The sequence below is a fragment of the Filicampus tigris genome, chromosome 22, assembly GCF_054856515.1.
Source record: "Filicampus tigris isolate MCC_2025a chromosome 22, RoL_Ftig_1.0, whole genome shotgun sequence".
Classification (NCBI taxonomy): domain Eukaryota; kingdom Metazoa; phylum Chordata; class Actinopteri; order Syngnathiformes; family Syngnathidae; genus Filicampus; species Filicampus tigris.
In genome coordinates, this window is record NC_141238.1 from 7,306,189 (window position 1) to 7,325,168 (window position 18,980).

At 43.4% G+C, this 18,980-nt stretch overlaps 1 protein-coding gene and 1 long non-coding RNA gene across 11 annotated transcripts in view; one reads left to right on the plus strand and one right to left on the minus strand.

Annotated features, from left to right (window-relative positions):
* LOC147126748 (uncharacterized) overlaps positions 1 to 18,980 on the minus strand; it is a 282,315-nt gene that overhangs the window by 34,503 nt on the left and 228,832 nt on the right. Inside the window, exon 12 of one of the 9 annotated variants that reach the window (XR_015084603.1) lies at positions 2,480 to 2,639. The exons of 5 other annotated variants lie outside the window; for them this stretch is intronic. The gene's annotated coding sequence lies outside the window, so the exon portion shown is untranslated. Of the gene's footprint in view, positions 1 to 1,779; positions 1,899 to 2,479; positions 2,640 to 9,665; positions 9,726 to 17,413; positions 17,454 to 18,980 lie in introns of those variants that run through there. 3 more of the 9 variants (XM_086021731.1, XM_086021732.1, XM_086021733.1) reach the window with 3 other exon arrangements.
* On the plus strand, positions 1,776 to 18,849 carry LOC147126749 (uncharacterized). 2 transcript variants are annotated; one of them, XR_015084605.1, is made up of 3 exons: positions 1,776 to 2,016; positions 3,736 to 3,900; positions 14,482 to 18,849. It is a non-coding gene; the product is annotated as an uncharacterized LOC147126749 (long non-coding RNA). The 2 variants fall into 2 exon arrangements; XR_015084606.1 differs by lacking the exon at positions 1,776 to 2,016 and adding an exon at positions 2,368 to 2,644.

The following is an 18,980-nucleotide window of genomic DNA, read 5'->3' on the forward strand; positions in this document are numbered from 1 at the left end:
CAAACTAAAACGCTTGGTTTTCCAATGCCTCAGCTGGCGCTCATTTGTGTTAGCGTTTGAAATATCGCACGTCTTTTAACAATCAAGCGAAACTGTCTCTCTTGTCACACCTCATTTTGTGCAAATAATTCATCCTTCCGCCGCGGCTGCTGGTGAATTTCCATTGTCCGTCTTCTCCGCTCACAGTGACACTTTGACACCTCACTCAAGTAATTTCTTTCTTTCTGACCAACTGTAGTAAATAAATCCATTTGTGGTGCGCCTGAAAAGTCAGATTGAGTGTAAAAATGCAACCGTTCAAAAGCTATCATCCCTTCACGGGCGGAGCCTGACCTCTGAAACAGCTTTGGACAGCAGCGGCGTCGTCGTGGAATCGTGGACTCTCATTTTTTGTTTCTTTTTTTTTTTTTTTTTCGAAGCCACGCAATCGTCTTTTTTAGTTTGTTTTTTCGGCTTCATTTTCCTTTGCATTCTACGTGCCCGTAATGCGCGGCAATGGCGGAAGAGCGGCGGCTCATGAATTACCTGCTTGCTAGCAGAAGGTTATCACAGAGGGATAAACAGAAAGATATATATATATATATATATATATATATATATATATATATATATATATATATATATATATATATATATATATATATAAAAAAAAAAATCTTCAAGTGATAAAGAAAATCGATGCCGCTCCAGTGGGAGCCCGCGCCATTGACTCCATCACCTTTAGGTGTCTCTCTCTTATTTCCCTCTCTCCGTTTCTAATCATACCGTCCCCCCCGTCCCCCCAACCCCCTTCACTCTTCCCCTCTCCTCACCTCTGGCACCGATGTTAATAAACTCAATTGAAGCCCTTGTTGCATCCCCTCAATCATCACCCAACTTAAAATAACACTGCGGGGAACAAAGAGAATGGGGCTAGCGTGTCGTCGTCATTAATTGTCCAATGGATGAATATCCCATTACAGTCGGACTGAGGAATTGAGACGGAGTGTGTGTGTGTGTGGGGGGGGTTATCTGGTGATTAATGCTAAGTTCGCGCAAGGCGTGATTAATTTTGAAGCGCGAGTGGGCGTTTAATCACGGCCACATGCGATATGATCAATTATAGGGTGGGGGGGAAAGAGCCGGATGATTAGACTACCTTTCAGCGCGCGGAGCATATGTCAGCCGAGGTTTAGTTGGTTCGCTTGTAACTTGAGGTAAAAATGAGGAATCAAAACCAACGGAGGCTGTGCTCAGTTGTCGTCTGAAAAAAAAGGGATGGCCTTAATAAAGGATATTGGGCCCGCTCACTTCATCCTCAGCCGTTCATTTTTGCTTTAAAACGGTCACAGTTAACTTTATAAAAAACAAAAAACAACAACAACAACAACAAAAGACTACTTACTGCATACAATTCATCAGAATGGCCCCGTTCCGCCCTTTAGCCGCTTAAGCTAACTCCGCGGATTGACGCGACCGACCAAATCCCACAGGGCCCAATTCGGACGTTTCCGCGGCGATAAGCATCATGATGAATGCTGAAAAAATTCAACCGAGACATTCAAACAATTCCTCCGGCTGTCCATCACAGACGCCCTGTCCAGAGCTCGTGACCGTATAAGCGGACGTTACCGACGATAGCATCGCCTTGCTACTTTCGACGACTATTCACATGCCACCCCTGCGATCGAGTGCAATAAATGCCACCAGGGGGCGTCGCAACGATTAGGCCATCTAATAAAACCTAGTCGCTTGCCTTGGCAAGTTCAGGGTGCACTTTAGTTTCCTCCACCTGCTTACCCCGCATCGATGTAAACGTAAAACGAGCTCAACTCCACAGCTCTCATCGTGTATCTTTTTTTTTTTCTATCATTCAGGAGGTAAGGCCCCAGACGTTGTTGCGGACATGGAGGTAAGAACTGAAAAAAAAAAAAAACACACAAATTCCACACATGAGGATTCTTACATTGCGATGGAGAGACAGCTGCCTTATGGACTGCGCCACAGCAGTCCCACACCACAAAGCACGGCCATCTGGTAAGTGAGGCAAGCGAAAGCAAATCGGAAAACTTTCCGAGTGAGTTTCCCCGCGACAATGAGTCCTTCTCGCTCGCTTTTTTTTGCGCTCGCATTAAAGCACGCTTCACGCTCTTTGTTCCCGGTGTTTCCGAGGCTGCTCGTTCTTGGAACCGAATGGAGGACGGGACAGTGTCATTTTTCAAAATCCCGCCCGCCAAGCACCGCGTTGCGTTCAATAAACCGGCGCTTTCATAAGAATCCACTTCAAAACCCCCGACGAGCTGCGTTTTACTCTTTGTCCCACACGCGCGCGTCCTTCTTGAGCTGTTCTTTTTTTTTTTTTTTTTCCTTATGTAGCTCGAGCGCCGCGTTCCCCGAGGCCTTCCGCCCGCCGTAATTGAGGCATCAGTCGGCGAAAAGGTCACGCGGGGTGACGCTGCTCTCACAACTGCGACTCCTGTTGTGCGTCATTTCGACTGACCTTCTGCTCTGCCGCTGCGCGTCCAGTCGTCGTTATAACGTCCCGTATTCAGGGGCGGCCATTACCGGTGCCTTTCCAACATGATTACACAGCGGAGGAGCGAAGAGCCGACTTGGAACGACGCAAGAGAAGGTTGCTCTTCCCTCACGACAACAGTCACCTTGAGTAAGAATAAAGTCCGACTAAATCAGCCCTTGATGGCTTACGCCCAACAATGACAGCAAAAACAATCGGGTGTAATTAAAAAAAAAAACAAACAAAAAAAACACACGCGACAAAAAACAGATGGGTTTGTGCAAAACTGCTTTGGAAATTGTCATTGAATGTTGCATTTTGCTTCAAGCTTAAGTAAGCACACTTGAGCCCTTGTTTTCTGTTTGCACAGAAAAGCTGGCAAAGACACACAAAAATGGGATGTTTAAATAACTGTGAATACACTGTCAGAATAGAACACTTGAGCTACGTGGGAGGGAGGCCTTAAAGGGACTCGCCACGTGCATCTGGAATGAAACAACCTAGATGCACGTGTAGAGTCCCTTTAAGGCCTCCCTCCCAAGTTTATGAGTTATTTGAGTATTTAATCAATTATCAAATTAATCGACAACTTGTCAAACTTAAAATATTTATAAACTTCTACTTTAGAAAACAATAATCGTTTTAGGGACGATTTTCTGACGTTCGGACCAAATCCATAACCAAAAACGTAGTCAATTTATTTTTTGTGCATTTTCCGCATCATCAATTTGAAACGATGTCCTGTTTTTGAGTAAAGGGATGGGATTTGTTTTTTTGTGTGGACTGAAAATGACATCACAACTGCTCAGGTAACGTCCAATCACGGCTGAGCCGTTTTCTGAAGCTGAGCCGTGATTGGTCGTTACCTGAGCCTCGAGCAGTTGTGATGTCATTTTCAGTCCACACAAGTGACAAAGTGGCCGCCCCCTGAGATGGCTAAAAAGAGGTGGATTTTGCTGCTTCTCATATTTCATATTCATCATATTGCCTTGTTTCGACTAGTGGGCCTGCTGGGAACATATTCTCGAAAAAAAAATGAAGATCAAAATCAAAACCAATTCGTCAAAAAGTATTATATAATATCACACAGCGCTTTAACGAGTTTAAATGTGTTCTTTTTTCCCACCAGTCGCGGTTGGGTCTGGAACATATCACCCTCGAGAAACAGAGTTTCACTCTAGCTATCTGCTTTTTCTTTCGGTCTTTATTTCTGTAACTGGATAAAAATCGTGTTCCGGCAGATCCCCGAGAGACGCATCACGTTTCACCTTTGTGAGACGCCCCCAAGCTCCCGAAGATAGATGACGGCCAAATCGCTGGCGCTCGACCGTTGCCTGTGACGCATTATTGGTGGTCTGCAGCAGATAAATCATTTCCAATTTCTTAAACTGGATGGAGAGAGTGAGGTAACAAAACACACCGATTTTTTTTTTTTTTTTTTTCAAGCTTTGTATCAAAAACCAGTTTCGGCTTACAAAACAACAACAACAAGACGGCGCTGGCGCTCGCTCCCTGCCTTCGATCCCCCCCAAGTATGGCGCGCCAGCTGTTGCAGCATGCTAATTGAAAGCGCCTCTATTCATAAGACGACGCCGTCGCTGCTGCCGTTGGCTTTTGAAGTTTGTCACGCAGACTTTACTGTCAATTCTCTTGCCTAAGCGTGACCCACTGAGCCGCACGCGGATTGTAAGAATTTGACGATAGCTTTGCTTCGTCCAGGACAACACCGTGCCCATATCCAATCTTCAGTGCAATCTGCTGGGGCAAAACGATGAACCCGATTTTGGGTAAAAGCAACCTCCTTGGTTTTAAAAATTCCAAATCAAAGCGGTAAAATCGCAAGCAGTATCATTTCGAAGAAGCAGGACATTTATTACGATATGTATTTATTTTGGCGCGACCTCCATGTTTGAAGTCCCCGTCTGTAACGGATGATGTTCTTTTGGGGCGCGCGCGCGCGCGCACACACGCGGAGCCGCACAAAGCCGGGCTATTGATTTGTCGAGCGCTGTGGTCGAGCAGACCCGACTAGTCCTGCCCCCTGGGTTAGACACACAATCGGCAGCGGATGCGCTGCTTCTAAACCGTCCCTGGGCGCCGTTTCAAATCCCTGTAGATTCCCGATATTGATTTGAACTATTCCTCCCACCGCCAGCATCTCCTCCACCGCCATCATGTCGTCTTTTGCTTCTTGTTTTTTTTTTTTTTTTTTTCCCCCCTCCCTTCCCCGTACAGCCTCTGTTGTTTTTGTGTCTTGTTCCCAGAGGAAATTTAGAGATAAATAAAAGAGAGGCATCTTTAAAATTGCAGCCACCGAGGACGGAAGGGAGTTGGGGGATGGGGGGGGGGGGGGGGGGTTGCTTGGACCAAGCATGACAACAGTCAAATCTACTTACTGTTGCGGCAGAGGCAGGAAAGCATTGTCATGCAAAAAGGGTTGCGGGAGCGGCAGAAAAGAAAAATGCCAGTTTGATTTGAATGCATCGGGGCCTGTCATTGCAAAGCAAATAGCCACTTCCGCCAGCCGCTATCTCTCCGTCAAAGCGTGTTCAATCACTTGCGGATACGTGTGGAATATAAAGTCGTACTGTATGCGGAGGTTGGTGGAGAAACGCCGGTGGAATGAGACCACCTGACAATTTGGCTCCATCGTTGGCTTAAACTTTTGGACGTAAGCTGTACTTTGACTTTGTTACAGTGTGTGACAGGGGTGACGGATTCATCAAATTCAAAGTGACATCGCAGTGTAGTAGAATGACATTTTCAAATTGTAAAAGGTGCAATTTGGGGGGGGGGGATTCAAAAGAAATGTACTTTTTTTACATTGTTTGTACATTTACCAGGTCATAGGCAGTACCTAGAGGTTGTAAAATAAAAAAAATAAAAAAACCGCTAATTTTTGGTGTACAAAAAAGGTCTAATTTTCAATTTTTTTGTGCACAAAAAATGTGATTTTTTTTTACAACCCCCTAGGTACTGCCTAAGTACAAAAAAAGGTATAATTTTAATTTTGGGGTGCACAAAATATTAGTGATTCTTTTTTTTTTTTTCTTTTTCAATTTGAAAATGTAATTCTACTACACTGCGATGTCATTTTGAAACATAACTCAATATGCTTCACATACTGTAATTAAAAGTACAAAATTACAACTTTTTTTTAGTGTGAGCCCAATCTATAAGGCCAAAACATTTATGTACAGTATAATAAAACGGATAGTATTTATTGTAATACCAATTAATTTAATGCTTGTGTTTTTGAAAAAAAAAAAAAAATCATGGGAAGGGACTTTATCAGATGGGGAAAAAAACAATCATGCACTCTAAAAACAGTTGTCTTAAAAATAACTACATTTTGGGTCAAAAATGGACCAATCAACAAATTGGGTCAATTTGACCCACCTTCTTGCGTTGTTTTGTATAAAACAGCCCCTGTTTTTAAGGTTGTTTTCTACAAAACTACCAATTTTTGAAAGAAAGTTGGGTCAAATTGACCCAAGTGGCGGATGGCTGCTTTTTTGACCCAAAATTGAGTTATTTTTAACCCAACCGCTTTTAGAGTGCGGTGTATGGTACTTTTGCCCATGTTAGATGGTGTGTTAGTGGCCTCCCATCATACACACTCATACAAGGAGTGACGGCAGCAGATAGTGCCCTTTCATTAGCTGGCACAGCAAAGACAAGGCCGCGGTGGCTTACGGGCACAGACGACCTCACCGTGGGGGTGCGGCGGCTTTAAACACTAATTAGGATGACTTTGGGAGACAAATAAAAAAAAAAAAAAAGAAGAAAAAAGGTTGGGTTGGGCCAGAGAAGGTGATGCACGCCAGTAAAGAGGACATGCCAGACGTAAATGGGCAAAAGCAGTAATGGCCCACGTGGCGATGCTTTAAAAGCTTTGAAAAGAAATCAGGAGCATTTCAAATGATAGATGTCCAAGAGGCTGCCTTTTACCGCAATCAGACAGGTCGCTGATGAGAGAGGCTTTCTAAAAATACCCCCCCACACACACCCCCCGCCCCCTTCCTCCGTGTATGAAGCGGACAGGTACTTGGCAGCTGTTCAGTTTGGGGCCGCCGGGTCCAAAATGTCATTCATCACTCATTACTTGCTGTGATCTTAAGCCGTCGAGAAGGCTGCCGCCAGGAAATGTTGCGGCCGTTTACCGTAACAACGGGCTTTTTTTGTTTCTCGGGGCGTGACGTCGGGAGTTGGACCAGAGCTAATTTAGGCCATTAACCATATAGCCTGCGCACAGAAACTTAATGTATACCTTAAAAAAAAACAAATGTGCAGATGCCCTTTTTTTCGATTATTAAAATGTAAGATTGAAAATTATTCTAATTTTAAAAATCGTCAAACAAATGTGCATTTAACCCACTTCCCTTTAAAAAAAAAAACACTTTAGCCGTGAAACGTCCCAAGGTTGCGTATTTTTTGGGGTGATTACGTCCCAATTTAGCTCTTTGAAGTTTACCGTCCAACTAAACATAAAACAAAGGGAACTACACTTTGATCCATCTGCTACTTGAATGCTAACACAGACAGAAATGCTAGCTGGGCTAACAAGTAGCATCTATGTAATGTTGTTAAAACACAGTAAAAAAAAATGGTATATCCAGCCATTTGTGTCCTGGTGTGCCACAAAGCCATGTTTCAATCCCCCTTTTTCATTTAGTCAGTCTCTAATTATTGTCAAATGCCGTGTGTTGATTCCTGCCCCAGTTCTTTTTATGTAACATCCATTACATAGAGTTCTATTGTACATCCATGTTTTGTGGTTGCAGTTTACAGTCGGCGTCAAGTACTCTATATCATAAGAGCTCTTTCTAATATTTTACCAAAGCGTTAAAAAGCTGACCCTCACTCCGTCACAACAAACAGTTGAGCATCGTTTCTTAGGGCCAGATGTATTCGATCCAACTCTTGCGTCGGATTTAATTAGATCGCGTGGATGCACCTAGTATGTTTGAATGTGGCTATTAGGTTGTTGTCCGGATCAAAAGCCGCGGCAAAGACCGAGCTCGAGTGCCACTACAATTAGGGTCGGAGCGGCTTAAGTGACATTTATTAACAGAGCGCTATTGCGGTAGCTTCAAATGAACCAGTCGCCGCTGCCCCGCGCCCACTCAACCGATCAATAGGTGAAGACCGAAGCATGTGAAAGGGCCTGGGCTCGCAATAAAAGAAGCGAGCCGTTTTGCCAAATCGCTGTTGGAGCTGCCCGGCACTGCAACGGTCTTCTTTAGCCAGCAGAGGACGGATGCTGTGTAGGCGTGCGAGTCCCTCGGTGTTGATGTGCCGAGCTACTTTTGCTGAGGGCCCCTCAGCGAGGAGCACACGGACACACACACACACACACCGCACCGCATCTGGCTGCCTCTGGGCCATGTCAGTGCTCTGGCTGCCTCCTTCGGTAAATAACACCATTCATTATCCGCGAGAAGCCTCCGAAGAACCTCCATGGAATTGACGAGTGTTTCACCAAACAAGACCGGAAGCAGTCCAGCATCATTTACTCCTATGTTCAGTAGCACAGAGTATGACTGCCGTGTTTCCAGTGTGCAGCATCGCTTCCTTAAAATCCAAACCGGTAGAAATCATTGTCGATGACGGGGCGGGGAACGGTCGAACTGCAACGGGCTGTGACCAAATTAGCCGATTGGATCAATAAAGAGATTTTGAGTTTTGTGTATTCGTGTGCTTTGAGTTAAGTGCTTTGAAATACAATGGTAGATTTATATGAAATGTAAACATTTGATACAAATTCCGAACATTTTTGCCGGGATTGTGGACTAAAGTAGAAAGCAATGTAGCTATGCCCAGTACCTTGTGATGCACAGTCGGCCATGTTCCCCAGAAGGCTCCCGGAGTGAAAGTGTCGGCCGCTGCTCCATTTAGTCAGCCGGCCGGTGTCAGCGCACGTCCTAGCCACTCAGGAGCTAGCCTGATTCTTTCACCTGAACGCTTCACACTCGGCTTTACTTTGGTGAATGATGAGCTGTGCTCTAGTGGGCTTGTGTCAGACGCTCTGAAGGTCAGTCTTACTCATTTTCGGTTGTGCGGACCACATTTTTTTATGTCGCGCTTTTGGATCCCCAACATTTGGCCTATTACCGCATGTCTGTCATCATATCTCACACTTAAGTCATGGTCAATGTATCATTTTTTCTTTTTTTTTTCTTTTTCTTTTCTTTCTCGGTTGGGATGAGTTTTAAAATGTGCTCGGACAATGATTTTATTGGTGAATCTGTTATTTTTTGTCATCAAACATCCCACTAAATGTCACAGATAGGAACGGACTTTTTATTTTCTTAAATTAAAGAATGTAGTTAATTAACAGACCTCTCAATGTAATATGCAGGTCATACAACATTGGATAATCTTGAAAGTGAAATTTTTGTCTGTGTCCTAGTTTATTTATTTTTATTTATCTTTTTAACAAAATCCGTTCTGAATGCAGCCCTTGTTTTGACCCAGTTTTCAACTTACTTGAAGTTCCAAATAACAAACAACCGCTTCAATATCTTATATGTTACACATGCTAACTAATGCATCGCGATGGTTAAGTTTATTCAGTTTTGGACACGCACACACAAAAACTGTATTTCTTCCGACAATGTGACCTTTTCCCTTTAAAAAAAAAAAAAAAAAAAAGCAAACAAACATTATTTTCCTCTATTCTCAAACCAAATAGTGACGGACAGATAAATATTAATGGGATCGAGCTACATTGGGATTTTTACCAGGGACCCCTATGAATTTTTCATCCACGGCAAAACTGCAGCCGCGCTTTGGGACCTGTTCAGGGATCCGAGTGCACCTAATGTCAGGAGCGGGATGATGTTGCGCTTATATGCTACAACTGGAGTGCTGACATTGTGGAGGACTGATTCTTTGTGACTGAGTAGGGCCAACAAATGCATGCTCATCATTTGAATTGCTGTGCGGCAACTTCCTGCCCCCCCCCCCCCCCCCCCCCAGCATTAGGGTGGGAGGTCAGACAGTGAGAAAATGAGACATCAGCGAAGCCGAGGGCATCCCATAATATACGCACACATTTGCCGGCTGTGGCCGTGGAGAGTCGGCAGAGGTCTTGATCGTGACACGCGGGTTACAGCTGCGGCGGTGGGGGGAATCTATTTGGGTGTGCGTCCTGTTTACGACGGGTCAGGTTCATTTGTAAGCTGTCAAACAGAAAACGCTCGCCGCCTGGCTGTGAAGGTTCGACATCCTGCATAAAAAGGACAAAGTGATGGCGCTTCATCAGGATTTAATGGGAGGGAGCAACGGAAGGCGGTCGAAAGGTGAATCGAAACAAAGGAATCGTGAAGTGAGGCAATACCGGAAGATGTTTGGTTGCCTCTCTGGAGAGCTCAAAACCGCGGCAAACTCCGACCGCAACAAAGATCTTATTAAATTAATATCTCTCCCAGAAATTAGCATTACTATCTTTGATACACCAGATGTCAGCGGGCCTCATTAGATTAAACAATAGACAATTAGCTCAAAAAGGAATGGCAAAACCATTGCAGCAAATTGTCCCCATTTGCCATGCCAGAAAATAAAACATTACCAATCATCCAACTTCATTTAATGATCCTCCTGTTGCACTAATAATGGAGGCAAAACGGCTCATAAATGCAAAACTGTTAAATTCCTGCAACTACATCATACTGTAGATCATATATATATATATATATATATAGAGAGAGAGAGAGAGAGAGAGAGAGAGAGAGAGAGAGAGAGAGAGAGAGAGAGAGAGAGAGAGAGAAGAGAGAGAGAGAGAGAGAGAGAGAGAGAGAGAGAGAGAGAGAGAGAGAGAGAGAGAGAGAGAGAGAGAGAGAGAGAAATAGAGAGATTATGGCTGTCAAAATTAAAGCATTAACTATTGAGATTAAATTAAACGCACAAAAAAAAATTTAACTCAGTTAACTCAGTTTTTATTTACTTGCTGTAGCAGCTGACCTCTGCTCACTCTGCAGCCAAACTTAAAGCAGAGTCACTGTCGCAAAGACGGACTTTTACGTAGTTTTACTTTAAAAAGTTGCTTGACGGCTCACTGGAGAAATCCAAAATAATTTGCACACTTTGCACAGCCAAATTCAAATACCATATTAGTTGTATGTCTTTGGTTTATCGCTCAACTGCTGTCGAAATATAGTTTTATTTTTTTTCCACATTAATTCCAAGAATTTACTCAAGTAAATATCGGTTCGGAGCTTCGTAAAAAAATTGTAGTTGAAAAATGCGACTAATCGCGATCAATTACGGAAAATTTTGCGATTAATTAGTTAACTACATATATATATATATATATATATATATATATATATATATATATATATATATATATATATATATATATATATATATATATATATATATATATATATATATATATATATGTAGTTTGTTTATTACTTGAAATACGTATAAGCGCCAACATCCCGTCTTTACTGTCGTCACCCTGCCCCCAGACTACAGGATCCTAATAATGCAAATGCAAGGCCGTTTTCCCTGCTTCGTAGTGTTTTGGGAGACTTGGTCCCCGTTTCACAGTAGTTTGCGTAATGCGGTTGGCACATGAAGCAACAGCTCACCAGCAGCAGCGACATTTAATGTGACGAGCCGCTGTGAACAAATGAGCTCGAAACGACCGCGGCCGTGCTGTTGTGCGAAGCTTTGCCGCCGAACTCCCTGGGAGTCGCGCTAACTTTCCCTAAAGACACAAAAGAACCAAGGGATTCGATGCAGTTTGCAGGCACAGGGCCTATAAAAGCGGCGATTAGAGGCGGTCCTCGGAACAAGCTTCCCGCAGAAACTGCCACGCGACAATCTGTTACATCACTGTAGCGCCGCTGCAATTATACAACACACATGCTGTTGCTTTTTAATGTTCGCTCTGACCCCGTGCTGTGGAAAATGAGGAATTCTCACTGATCTCCTCGCGACGACTTCTAAACAAACATGCTAAAGGTAGGACTGGAAGCCCTGTGGATAGACCAACAGAACATACTGTACCGGAAAAAAATAAACAACGTAATGCAAAAAAAAAAAAAAAAATGACGGTTAACGTACATTCTCCCCCAAAACAATAAAAAAGAAATATATATATATATATATATATATATATATATATATATATATATATATATATATATATATATATATATATATATTTACAATCTTTCATAACGTTTTGTTTTGTGTTGAATCTTGCACAGTATCTCCAAAGGCTTTGAAATTACGGCCGAACAAAACGTTTTCATTCAAATATATTTTACGGGAAATACTCACGTTTTCGTATGATCAATGCTAATTTGCCCAACTCGGACACAGTTAGATGCTCTTTTCTTTAGATCATAATTCATAACATTTGTACAGTTAGTGGTCTGTACACTACGTGCTCATTCTCTTTGTTGTTTTTTTGTGTAAACATTCAAAGTTTGCAAGTCTTTTAAAGACAAACCAAAGCGTCTGCTTTCACTAAGCAAGTCTTTAGATTCGTTGCTGGTTGACTAGGTGCCAGTCTGTTTGGGTTTTACACAACATATGTTGATCAAGTACAAAACACAAATGATCAGTCTCCCCCCCGTCGCCCCCGCAAAAAAAAAAAAAAGAATTTAGGTAAAATGCACTACAAAGCTGCGAGGGCCATATTGTGTAACTAACGGGATCAAGCTTTACATTTTTTTTTTTTTCGCGAACCACAATCATCAATTCAAATTTAACGATTGGAGGCTTCAATACGCTCGCCATATGGTCTGCCTTTTGTGGGAGGAGTTTGCGATAATGTAAATTAATTTGTCGAATAAAGGTTTGCGATAGTGTCGGAACAAGTTGGGGATCTTCTGTGACTGCTTTGCCTCGGAATCAAATACTTTAAAGTCACCCTTTTCTCTTCCGCCCGTAGTTTGACTAAATTGGAAATCCCGGAAGTGTTGAAAGTAGGCGGACTAATTTTTGGATTCCACAAGATATTAGAGTCGTATCTTTCCGTGGGTGATATTATATCTAATCACACCCATCTCCACGTGTCTCCTCCCCACCCACTGTTTTCCTTATCAAACTTTTCACACCACTCCATCCTATCCTCGACTCGCCGCAAAAGTGTCCATTTACATCCCGGAACTTCAGCCTTAATGGTTGCCTCCCGTCGAAGTGGGGGTAATTGGTGTGTGTGACCAGATTTGGAGACGTCACGGCGAGGGGCACACTTATGTTTTAAACGAAGCTCATCTTGCTTTTTTTTTTTTTTTTTTTAATCAGAGTCACAGTGGATGCTCAATCAAGTCGCATTGCTTCTGATGGATCCGCAGAATGGGAAAGCCATTCGTCGAGTCAATTACACAATCTCGCTGTCACCCGCAGATTTCGGAAATGAGATGCGAGGCGGGGCCCTTACTTTGTTCGTCGTCAAAGCCTCTCATGCGACAATCTCGCAAATTATTCAGCTGTGAATGTGATCGGATGATCAAATGAAACGGGCGGCCAACACGCCACTGGTCAGCTGAATGAAATTGGATGTGAATTACAGCCCCCAGCATATGATTGAGATCTAAATATTGATCAAATTCTTGATTTTCAGCCAAATGGGGCATTGAAATTGCAAAAAAAAAAAAAAACGTCCAATACCAGCTAGGAGTGAGGTCATCCTGACCGATGCATTGAGTTGTCAGCAAATCAAGGGCGCAATATGAAATGTATTTTCTTTTTTTTTTTTTTTTTAAAGACACAAATGATACCTCGCAAAATAATTCTTGGCAGCGAGCGAGGCGAATAACCTCATGAGCCAAGATAAAAGCTGGCTTGATTCTTTCAATTATGTACATCTTTTCCGATAATCTCCACATCCGCGGAGGAATTGACCTGAAAAAAAAACAACAACAAAAAAAAACGACGGGCTGCATATATTTATAAAGGTGACGTGAACACACAAGCCGTTCTGTCTTTGTAGGCAGCGACCTCCGTGCAAACACTTTGAAACAATCGATTATTCCGCCCTTTGAATCGTAACCTGCACTCCATTTGTGCATAGATATCAGACTTGCTTGAGACAACAATCGGAATGTACTAAAATCTCTTGGAATTGTGCCCTTGGGAATGCACAAGCAAATAACTCGCAATGAATGATATCCTTAGCAATGGAAAAACAATGTTAAAAGTCATTTAAACAGCTGCTTTTGCATTCGTCTCCTAGACTTCATTATATTAAAAAAAAAAAAACGTGCTCCTACTCAGAGAAAGTGAGTATTGAAAATCTCGTCTGACTCACACAAGGGAAGGCATTTTACATTGCTGACGCTTATTCAGTTTATAAAAGTAAGACAATGGATTTAGCACACTAATAAGGGTAACGTGTAAAAACGCCCAATACAGTACAAAATTATTGATAATAAATACAAAACAACCAAACAAACAAAACCAGCCATCGATATGACTAGGTAGATACGCTCCCTAATAGCTATGTGCTTATGCTAAGCTAATGTTCATGCTTTCAATAACCTTTGATGGGACAGTTGCCCCTGCCAACATGGCCGCCACATTGGCATGCTTTTTCGCCTGTTCACGTATGACAGGAGAGCCGCGCGAGGCGGAAAAACGTGTTCAGTCTCTGTCTGTTGACGTCGCAATTTTCCAGCCAATGCTTCAACTACCAGACGGTGAAAGATATTGTCCAAAGGGGCATTTTGAGTGGACTGGATGTTATTTTTTGTCCGTAGCATCCGAGGTCAGATGGTTCAAGGTCTGTTAAGTTGAGGACCAACTGTATAGTCCCCAAAAAGTTACATATAACCGATTGCTTCAGGAGTGCCTTTCGGTGGTAATAAGTTCCTTTTTGACATTTTACATTTCCGGCCGACGCTGGCTCACATCCAGTCACGATGTATGCACTGTAGCTTTTCAAAGCCCAAAATGCTCGAATGCTACCCGCCAACCTTTTTGCCTGTCGATATCTCTCCCACAACCCCTTTCTCCTCTGGCAGCCCCCAAGACCATATTTCTGCCGTCAGTTCACATCCAGAGCGGGAGGGAGCCAGCTGGCCTTCATCTTCGTCCCCAGCCGGAGAGCCATCGGCCTCTCCATCCACGGAAAACGGACATTCCAAGCCAAAAGAATCGCGCTTGTGTCGCCGTGCCAAATAGCAAAGAGCCATTAAGCTCTTGATGCATGGTGGCGCAACAAAGGAGCATGAAATGGAGGTGGGAGTAACTGCCATTTTCTGTTTTATTAAGATAATTGAAGGTGAAATGTGAAAAAAACTGCAAGGCAAAACAGTCATATACTTTACAGAACACAATGCGCTCCAAGGTTATTTTCACAGATCTATTTCCATGCGCATATGTCCCAATGCGTTGGGTAAATGGTCATATCGGCTCCTATATCAACGCTGCGCACATTTCTCCACGTTTCTATGCCTTCTAAAACACGGCGGACGTCAATACCGCACGCTTCCTACTTGTTTAACTTTCAAATGCATTCACTTGAATAATCTCTTCCTCAGTGAGATAACCAGCCAATAAAATGCCGCGGAGTTTGCTCCAGGAGCGGGCTCCGGCTTTGAATGATGTCCTGTGTAGCTTGGTGCAGATAAGACGGCAAACCGCAGCGATTCATCCCACCAGTCAAATGGGATCCGCTATTTTGCTTATTGCCTCTTGCTGCAGCCGACACTGACCGGAAACATTGTCACCAGGCAACTCTATTTTACACTCTGGCTCGTACCTGGCGAGTCCAATTTCATGTCTGCTACGCCTGCAATGATGAGCCCGCCTTCAAAGCAAAGCTTTTTTTCTCCGTGTTATGCTGCGGATGAGAACGTTTAAGAAGGCATTCTCGGGCCAGGCCACTTGACAGCAGAAGGGGAAAACAAAATCAAAGCCGAACTCTAATATTTTCTAGGCTTCTCCTCGTCTCCTCCACGCCTAGAGGAAACAAAACACTGAAAAACATTCCAGTAATTCTTAAGACGACTTGCACGGATCGCAAATCAGTTACTGTCCTGAGAAGTTTGACGATATCATGTGAGGTGGGCATTTCAACAAAAAGAAACCTTGTAGGGATTGATTAGTTTGATAGTCACTGGGTGTGATATTTTGCAGAGCTGGGCATTCCGTCCATGTGACGGAACGGTCCGTCCATCCGCCTATGACGGACGCCCGTTTTGCTGACGGTTGACGAATGACGGGAATATATATATATATGAAAATATAACATACGTTTGCAATCGGAAACGGTGACGGAAGCCCCGTTTCAAATCAGAGGCGGACCGGCCTATTGGAGGGTACTATTTCCCCCTCCCACCAAAAAAAGGTGAATGATGGACGACGAAAGGGTACCCACGCTGCAAACGGATGACGAATGACGGACGCTCAATTTTTAGTAAAATTGCCAGCTCCGATATTTTGTGCTTGTTTGAATTCCCAACGTTCAAATCGAGGCACAAATGTAGCGTTCAGTGCAGTTCTGAATCTTAGCTAGCCACACGGTCAATATGTTGATTAGTCGAAAGAACCCCTTGGCCAATTAACTGCATTGCTCGTCAGGAAAAAAAAAAAAAAAAAAAAACTGTCCACAGCAAGCGCGGCTTTCGAGAAATGCCTGACAGCAAAACATCCAAGTGGAAAAAGAGAGAGGATCTTTAAAAAAGAAGAAGAAAAAAAAAAAAAAGCCTCCATAGAAGTGTTCAGAAAGTCTCCCAAGGAATTTTTGCTCTTAGAAAAGATCAAACCCAAGCTGCCAAAGGGCCACGGAAATTGCAGCTCTGATAGCTCTGCGTTTGAAAAGCAAGGGAGAGTTGGCAAAATAGACGCAAGGGCGAGGCTGAATGGCAATTTCAAAGCATTCTTTTGTGTGGGGCATGCGATGGCGATCTATTCGGTCCATTTTCAGCTTGCATCATCTTTTTTGGAGAGGTTACGGAGCAGTTTTCTGTCTACGGTGATCTGGACTGAGCCTGGCTGCCTAAAGCAAATGAAGTGAAGCCCATCCCCCACAGGTTTGTAGTTGCCTACATGAAATCCATCCACAACTTATGATCCCAAAGCAGTTGAACAAATGTCAAAATCATTTTAGAACACTACAAATAAATGGCTGACAAGTTATTTGATTTAGAAAAATGAACTATAAGTGCGCACGTGGCAAAGACTCTCATAACTTCTTCCACTAACAACATGGATCTGGAGTAGGGATATCGCGACACTGAGATAATTATCGACTAGTGCCAGATGACATCACGGCGAGGGGCGCCGCAGTTTAGGCAGTGCGTAAACGTTAGAACAAGAACATCAGCTATGGCTTGTGGTTGTAGCTTCTAGGCGAAAAAAAAACCCCCAAAATCCTCTCACCCAGTATTTGCATTTGCACGAATTGGCCAAACATTCTGGGCCCACCGCTAAAGTGGGTTCTTTGTGTTTGCCAATAAGCACAAAGTTTTTTTTTCATGTGTGTGGCATGTTATTTGCCTGTTCTGCTTCACCTTTGATGGCGTGGGCCGAATTTTTTTCCAAGTCTTTCCTCTTTACTGATCACCCATCATGGATTCATTTTATTCAACACACTCAAATTCCCCAAAACACTTCGATTAGTGACTAGTTGTTGTTATGCTATAAAGGCCATTGGAATACTAAAATCGACTAGTCTATACAACCCCTAAAGTGAAGCTTTTCGTGATTCAGTGACTTTTATTACCAAGTCAGCTAACGCTAATTGTCAAGCGATGGCGGGTTCCCGGTGCCCATCAAGTGGCAAGGAAATGGGGTGCTGCACCGACGTAACAGTTTGGAAGGCGCCCAGGGGCTGGGGGTGGGGTTAAAAATGCCACAGTGGATTAATTCACCTGCTGCCAAGGCGGCGGCACGCTGTTTAGATCGACGGCCCCACAGCTGTCCTCGCTGGCTTTGATGTGTGAGGCAGCGAGAGAAGGACGTGTGAAGTTGGAGGGACCACAGGGACAGCCTGGCAAGAAAGTCCAGATTGGAAGGGCGTGCATGTGATTGACAGCGCCTTTTTTTCTTTTTTTTCTTTTTTTCTTCCTTTTCTGCGTTTGATCAGCCGTGGGAGAAACGGGATGGGACAAGTGAGCGCATGGACACGTGTGTGCACCTGTGCGCATGTCGCTAGGAGACCGTCCCCATGGAGACCCCGCCGCCAAGCAGTGAGTCAGGAGAGCCCAGGAAGTAGCGTGTGCACGGTTCCCACGGGTGCCTGAAACTCAACTGCACTGATCCAATCACAATTTTTTGTTGTTGTTGTTTTTTTGTTCTACAAGGGTGGAGCCAGAATTCTAAATGTTGCTTTATACATAGATTTTTATTATGAGTATTATGAGTCTGTCGGACAAGGTTGGTAAATGTATGCATTTTATTTCCTGACTGCGGATGGTATGATAAACGATAACTTCTCGCTCATGTTGACTTTGTGCTACGGTGTGAAAGTAAGTTACAAAAGATTATTTGAGATTTTGTGTGCGGTCCCCGTGAATGCAGTTTCATTTAATATGAGCGATACTCTCAAACGCAGAATCTTTCTGTCTGTTCAGGATACAAAACAAAGGCAGCCATAAAATCCCCATAAAACTACAGCGCGGTCAAGTCACCGCGTTAGTGTTTGACAAAGCATCAGAAGAGATTAAGCATCCCGATTTGTATTCAACAGCACAACATGTCAGTCGTCAGTCAAACAAAGGCGGCTGCTACGCCGTGATACTTGATATCAGTCGCACTTGTTTGTTGCTTTAATTGCGTTTCATGCCAAAATGAACTTCTAATGTGCGAATTTTCAAAGAAAGCGGCGGAGACAAAGATAGACGCTCATCCTGCCACCCACACTGTGGCACAAACAGCTTCACTTTGTCACCGCAAATCAGCCTGACGACACTCAACTCGTCGTTGGTCTTGGAAGAGACACAAGACACATAATAGCGATGAGTGGGAAGCGGGGATGAGTGGAACTCTGGCTTTGCTGCTCGGAGCGGCGATATCCACCGCACCAGCTCGAAGAAAATACTGCCTTTTCTTTGTATTTAGGTTAAGCGACTTGTCCTTCACACTGCATCACAATGCAACGTAATAGGGTCAATCAGCACTGTATCATTTGCGAGCAGGTATAATGACAGGTTTCCTTCCTCGCACGTATTTTGGCATCGCGTGATGAGCTGCAATTTTGAAACATAATGGATCCGTAGCACCAAAGTGTCCCAGCCCTAAGATTTGATGAATGAATAGAGACGAGACGGTATTATTAATGGCGGTGGCAAATGAGGAATGAATTAGAAGCTTTTGAAAATGCATCACATTTGTAATGAACATAAAGGTTGATTTCTTCTTTTCTTGTATTGTCTATACAATGTTGTTTCTGGAATTTGATAGATACGGGACTTTTCTAGAACTATGTGAAGCACTATGTGAGTTTCTGTGAATAAAATTCATTGACTCCAGTCCTGTCGGTGGTGCTAAAGAGCGTGGACAATTGGTTGCCAAAACT